The 7,801-nt window shown below is 33.9% G+C and overlaps 1 long non-coding RNA gene across 1 annotated transcript; it reads right to left on the bottom strand.

The window, feature by feature from the left end:
- Nucleotides 1–1,314: 1,314 nt before the first annotated feature.
- On the bottom strand, nt 1,315–3,237 carry LOC141602716 (uncharacterized). Its single transcript, XR_012524633.1, has 2 exons — nt 3,189–3,237; nt 1,315–1,482 (listed from the first exon to the last, which is right to left on the bottom strand). It is a non-coding gene; the product is annotated as an uncharacterized LOC141602716 (long non-coding RNA).
- Between the last annotated feature and the right edge of the window lie 4,564 nt (nt 3,238–7,801).

Here is a 7,801-nt window from a genome sequence, read left to right as displayed (position 1 = left end):
GTCATAATTGTAACAACACTTTATCACCTCAGAGTTCCTAAAACCATAAATTGAAATTATGTTCCTTAGCCTAACAATTGGTGTCAACCATACCATTACCCTTTCTAGTTACCAAAACAAGTGCTAAAACCTCCCAATAATGTAGCTTACTCTCACTCTCATACCATACCTCAAGTAGTAACCAATATCACTCACTAAAACCAACTAATAATCCCACATTTAACATTTCTCAAATTTCGAAAGGTCAACAAGGGCTACTCTATACTAGATTTGGTCAACTCAAAAGGTTTAACAAACTAACTAATTCCAAAGTACGATACCAATCCATTAAGCAACGTCAATGTCTAATTGTATTCCTTTCAAAGTCTACAAGGTTTAGGCCTAACTATTATTCCTTTAATTCTCCACAAGAAACATCGAGACTCTCAAATGAAATAGCTCAAGTTCATCCGATCTTATGTGCTAAGGTAGTACCTATGCTCAATCATTTATAACAAACAAGCTCTCAATAGTCATAAATCCCAAGGTGTTTCTCAACTCACTAGGCTCCCATATCAAGTACAACTAACAAGACTAACCAAAGGATCCCAAGTTATATTCTCCTATACAACTCAAACCTTAAACAATCAATTTCTCAACTCGTTCACGCCCTCCAAAGTTACATTCTCTCAAAACCGGGTTCTCTTGAACAAGGGGACTATCCTGCGGAATAAAAGGAAGGTGTCCACATGGACTTTTGTTATAAGGAGAAAACGAACCAAGGATGAATCAGGAGAAAGAATTGAAGAGTAGTTACCAAGGCGAGATAAGAGGAATTTGAAAGACGAATGAACAACGAAATTGGAAGATTAAGGTAAGATACACTGAATACGGAAAGAAATATCGAGAAAGTGGAAGCATTCTTCATTTGGCATAACCAATCTTTAACGGCACCAAAATTAATAACTAACAATCAACAAACCTAACAATTAGCAATCACAAACAGACTACCACATAAAATCCTAACTCTACCCATCCTACCCATCTCTCAAGTTTATTATTTAAAGGTCAAGTGATTTTAGGTGGGGTGCATAAACGTGCGTCGGGAGCAATAGGCTCTGATACCAACTGTGACACCCTTAAATTTAGCGTTATCTAATTACTTAAATTCTACAGAAAAACTGGTAGGATATGTTTGTAATTGGTCCAACTATATAAAAAACCTGTAATTTCAAAAATTTTTCTAAACCAATCACAACATTTCCAACATTCCCAATAGGCGGGTGCCAAAACCTGCAATTGCTAACAATCTAATTTACTTAACACCGCTAAAGATAAGAAAATACATAATGATACAACCCAAAATAGAAAAGGGAGACATATGTCCCTTCAAATTATATACAAAACCAAAAGTTAAAAGGTTTACTATAAGAATAACCAAACTAGGTCCAAGGTTCCTTATGCTCACTAGCTCGTCTGTGACCCCAACAAAGCATCAACAACCTGTCAATCGCATTTTATACAAACACGAAAGCCACAATTCAGTGGGGAGTAACTTCGAGTCCTCCCAGCCACGAATCGTCATAATTAATGTAACATGTAGTAAAACATGTAAACAACATGATATTTAATCTAATTATCAAGTATTCTAACCTATGACCCCCTAACTGACCAAAATAAACTATCATGTGAAACATATAACAAACAAGAATCCAAACTTTATCAATCAGAATCGCTTACATCTCACCTATTACGTTCATCATAAAATCACCATACAAGAAAGGGCAATATATTAAAGACAGGCATAAGTTCTTAGTACGGTCAATAGTCACTTTGTAACTCGAGTCTATGCCACGAGGTAGGGAAGGTAATCGAACCGGTATCTTGGCTCGGTTTAATATTAATAAAACATGGCCAAGACACAACACAACCCTAGCCTAAAATCTGCAGAGACCTAGACATGCGGATACACACCACCGCACCCAAGACCCACAATTTTTCTAAAACAAAGTGAGTACCCTAAGGAGTCCACCAAAGGGTTGGCTAGTACTTAAGCTGACCACTTACTATCAAAATAAGTAACGAGGTCATGCCCCAACTTGGATATAAATCCACTAGTCGGAACACAAAGGCTATCAAGCAAAGGAACATATACTCGTCAAAGACTATAAAGACCTATCTATGATGAAGGCCGAAATACTCACCTAGGACCTAGTCCCACTAGTCCCACTTGAATACTTTAGCCCACACCACACAAGCCAAGTAAGACACCCACTTAACCATAAGAGGACAAAAAGTCCAACTTACCAACCTAAATGCTAACATTCTATCATGTGAAAGGCTATATAAATGTCTATTCAAAGAGATAATCCAACAAAGTGTCCTCAATAAGTATTCAATACTAATTTCCAATTCTAACAATATTAACCATGTTAAAGGCTTCAGGGAATCTAGGGCCGTTTCTACAATATAAGAAGCTACTTAAATTCAACTAACTACACATGTGAAACAGAGATATAATAAATGGCCTAAAACAAGAAAAAGGCCGATTATCTAATTCATTCAACCGAATTTTTACCCGCAACCCCACCTGCGGCGACAGTGCACGGTTAAATTGCGGCTGACCAATCACTCAATTAACTGACATTGCATCAGTCAAAGGGACTAAGGCTCAGTTTTCGGCACAATCAACAAAACATTACAATTATCGCTATATAATTCATTTTGAGCCTAATCTTTACAATTTCATTTTCTAACCTATACTAACATGTGCAACTACCAAAATAAATATAATTTTTACCTTTAACATAATTTTTACTAATAATTTGATTTAATTCAAAAGTTTACCCATACATTACTTATTCTAATTATCTCATTAATGAACCTAAAATGACGAACAATGCATGGAAAACCGCGAAACAAGCAACGGATCGACCCGGGCCAGCCATGGGCCAGCCGTGGGCCTGCCGGGCTGCTGCCGCCCCCTACACCTCTCTTTTTTCTATTTTTGTTCATTATAACATCGTCTGAACACTAATTAATCGTTCCCAATTCAACTTTGTTAACTTAAACTAACAAAAGGCATAAATTAAGCATGCATGCATCAAACTTTAACATGTGAAAATTTCTACTCAAACCAAAAATCACAAAACATCCAAAAACAACAAAGCATGTGACGATCTTTCGTCGAGTAACTCGAAATATGTTACCTTAAGCTAGAAAAAGAGCAATTAGCACCTTAAAAACCAAACCCTAATAACAAATAGCCGCTATCCTCGACAATATACGAGTCCCCAAACTCGTCTTCCAATTCTTCACCTAAATAAACAATAAAAACACAATAAATAAGCATGAACACCGAAATTTCCGAAAATTCGTCTTAAAACAACTTCAAAAAAACTGAAATTAAATTATACCAGGTTGTAGATCTCGACGAGGGGATTCCGAAAATATAAATTATGCGAAAAACCGATAAGAAATGAGAAAGTTATGACCAAATTAGCTTGAATTTGGGTAAAATGGTGTTTTGTTTTGTTTTTTGGGAAAGTTAGAGGATGAAGACAAAGAAAATCAGAAAAAATGAAGGGGAAGGGGGTGTGGTCCGCGGGAAAGGAGAGAAAGAAAGGAAAGAGCGGGTTTGAGTCGGGATTTTTCGAGTCGGTTTTGACTCGTTTCGATAATAATTAAAACCGTAAGTCAAATGCAAATTCCGACAAGACTAAAGTTTTTAAACACGAGATTACAAGAAAATTGAATATTCATATGACCCATTTCCAAATTCGTTTACCCAATGTTCAAAAGAATTGTCATTTTCCCCCCGATACGCCCTTATTTCGAAATAAAAAGTTTTACACGGTTTAAACTGTTTTTAAACATCTCGAAACTATCAAAATAAATACTTTTCTTCAAAATATAATAAAATTATATTTCTTTGAATTATTTTTACTTTAAATACTTAAATATCAAATTTTATTTGATTAATAAATTATTTTCGAAATATATTAACGGTCCGAAATTACGGGGCGTTACATAAACCTTTTAAAAGGTCAGACTAATATTCATCGTATGAACATATGCATAATTACTGAAAATAGTAATTATGAAGAAGTATTAGAATCTCATTCCTTAACAACATCACTTAATTAATCCACACATATCTGAATATGTGTGACCAAACTTGTCGGTTGCCATCTTAATAAGTTAGAGGCACGTTACAGTTTTTCCACCATTTAAACAAAATCCATTTGCCGTAGTTGATCCAAATCAACAAGGCTTAGAGTTCCATCATCATGGAACTTCTTTGAATGTTTCTTATTTATTGGCTCATAAGACAATGTTGTAAGCGCGTAAAACTCGAGTCATAAGACTTGAACCCTTTTGTATTTCATGTCATAGATGAGATTGAACAAAACTAAAATTGTCTTAACAAGAAAGAGAACAACAATTATTCTTTATAAAATATTAATTCAGTTTATGTCCAAACATGAAAGAATTAACATTTTTCTAACGACAAATGTAAGAATAACTATTATTCAAATAAATCTACTTTTGAACAATACAACATTCAAATGAATAACTTCTACGCATAATGCATTTCCTCATTATATACGTAGATCTATTTCATTCTTTACCATTATCCTACTCCACATGGCATTACATTCATAATGTAAATACCATCTTTGGTATCTTATACCTTATAGTAGAATATTCGTAGTAGCTTTTACTTCTATAACATACATACTTCATTTAGAAGTCATACTTCAATAGTTTTCGCAGATCTTCAAGACATTTCTAAAAGCTATCTTTCCAATGCTATCTGTTATTACAATAATGACGTTAATCACTAAATGATTTCCATACATGTTTAGACATTGATCTTCTTGGACTTGACAACGATTGTCCATTCTACCATTACCAGTGTCTAAACTCATATTTCAAAATCTCTTTACTGATGAACTCAAAGAACATTAGTTTTTGATTCTTCTTGATATGAAACTCAATTGTCACTAAGTGAGAAATTCGCTTAAGTTATATGCATCATTCACAATGAATTGAATATAACTTAAGGTGGAACTGAAATAATTTCAATCATCAACCTTTGATAAGAAGGATATCCAATTAATCCAAATTATCAATATAATTATGTCATAACAATGACAAGTGGACTAAGTGGATCATTCCACATATTTTTCTCACTAAGCGGGAACAATTCCATTATTTTAAACAATTGACACATATGGTACAAATAGTCATCTTTATGACTTTCGGTATATAGTCTAAACTATACATTAGCATTAAGTATGATTTGATAAAATTTCTTTTGAAGACAAACTTCATTTTGCCTAATTGAGAACAATTCTCAAAGAAACCAAACTATGAATTTGAACGATTCAAACTCACTTGAAAAACATGACAACAATGATAAATTACAACTATCAACATATACAAAACTAAATCGATATATTAATACACTGTTATTATCTCAACCAATTTAAGACACACAATTTGTACGACATTATTAAACAATTTTAAGATTTACTACACACACAACCCTCATATGTGCATAGTATCCTAGAATCCCCAATCATATATAACTTGAGTGAGTTTTGGCTCATCGCCCAAATTACACATATCAAGGTAGACATCATATGTCAATCGCACCAAATGAGACTCCTAGTCGTCAGGTAACATTTTATGTGACGTGACTATTTGCCCCCAAAGTCCAAAACTGTTTTGATGAGCTTGTTAAGTGAACCAAATCTCACGTGTGGGTAACTGTTACCCACCTATTCAACTTATATAGAAGGAGTACTCTACTTTGGCAAACAATACTTCCAACGATATAAGTATTTTACAGTCATTAATTTGGAAGGGCATTACTTAATATTTTAATTAAGGGAATATCGAGTCATACATGACACGGGTCCTAAACATGGCGCTAGTTCTCTTAGGAAAAGGGTATAAGGGAACCTAGCCGTTCTAATCAACACATCAGGTTTCAATTAATATTTAAACATCATATGTAAACAATAATATACAAACATTTGTAAATTAGAACAAGTCAAGTTAAGAACCCAAAAACGATTCATAATCGTCAACAATTCGTAATTGTTTGTTTTTAAACATCTTATGCAAAAACATAATAACATGGGTAGATAATCGTATCATTCAGGGTATATATACAATAAATAAAGATATAAACATAAATCAATACAACATTGTAACAATCAATCAATGAAATTGATTAAAACCCAAAATCAAATTATGAAAAATCAAAATCATAATTTTTAATCAAAAACGACCTGAAAGTCTATCAAGACGTCAGAATTTGGCTTAAAAACGCCACCCTGCTATGCAGTCCTGTTTAGAATACCATTTACACTCGAAAAACACTATTGTAACATCAAAATCCGACACTCGAAACTGATGAACAGTAACATTCCGCGAACGATGATCGTGAATGATACCGTGCGTGAATAGTGTTTCGATGAAATAATTTTTTTCTTTAATCAAAATTAAAAACTGATTAAATAATTTAATCACCTAATCAAATTAGGGTTTATTACATATCTAATCTAATTAGATCCAATCAAATTGGAAATTTTAAGACACTCTTAAAATAGGCATCTAACAACAAATTAGGGCTTTGTTAAAATCAATTAAATTAGGGTTCTTTTAATCGAATTAAAGGAATACATCATAATATCAAATATTACGATACAAGTCAACATCTATTATGATACAATCCTATATTTAATGTTTAACAACATACAACAATTGCATTAATTGAACTAATTCAATTTAAAAGCCCTAATCTTGTAGCTCTAGAACAAAAACATAGATACAACAATTATATCTAAAGGCGCAACCTTTTAATCTAATACTTAACAATACATGTTCGCTCTGATACCACTGAAGGGTTCTGTAGCGATTCTCAAAAGATTTGAATTACAGTATTCCCAATACCTCATGCATGTTAAGTATTAAGATTGAATAAAAGGGGTGATTAGCAAACTTACTTGGATGCTGAAGAATTCCAATAATATGCTAATAATAAGAAGTATAATAAAACCCAAATCGCAGATCCTTGAATAGTAATATAATCTGTGAGACCGTCTCACAATAACGCCCTAAGTGTTACGCCTCTACCGGTATCCACACAATATGAGTATGTATGCTAGTACAAATTTAAGGGCAATTTTCTTTCTTCTTTCTCACTTGAAATTTAAGGAGAATCCTAGACTATCTAGGATATGGAAAGTCTAATAGAATAATCTTTTATTATTCTTACTACCTTTATAATAACTAATCTATATTAATTATAATTGCCCAAAACTCATCTAGTGTGTGACCCTGTAGGACCGATTAATACTACCCAAATCCTAACTCATTTAGGACTCAGACTACAAGCGGCTCCTAGCAGAACACTGTAGCCACATAGAATTAATCGGTTATACAATATTCCGGACATATGGGCACACTAACTCTTTCAGCTTATACTTATAATTTTTGGACTGCTGGTGAAAGTGTGTACTTAGTATCTCTTTTCCATGATCATACATGATTGTTTTACATGGTTTCAAGTCATGTGTTGAAAACAGATGCCGAGACCAACCATGGGAACCCGACAGAGCAAGAGGGGGAGGGCTTCTGAACCCGAGGTAGGAGAGGGGAGTGGACCTACGGTCCCGACAGTACTCGAGTACCCGTCTGTAATCTTTGTGGACTTCACACAAAGGGGTAATTTTGTGGCCTTGTAGAGACGAAAGATGAGACCTACCCGTTGTATAGACACGACACTCTTGACTGACTTGGGGATTAA

This window comes from Silene latifolia, chromosome 9, assembly GCF_048544455.1.
Source record: "Silene latifolia isolate original U9 population chromosome 9, ASM4854445v1, whole genome shotgun sequence".
Lineage (NCBI taxonomy): Eukaryota > Viridiplantae > Streptophyta > Magnoliopsida > Caryophyllales > Caryophyllaceae > Silene > Silene latifolia.
The sequence above is the reverse complement of the archived record's forward strand: the minus strand, read 5'-3'. Positions and strand labels throughout refer to the sequence as shown.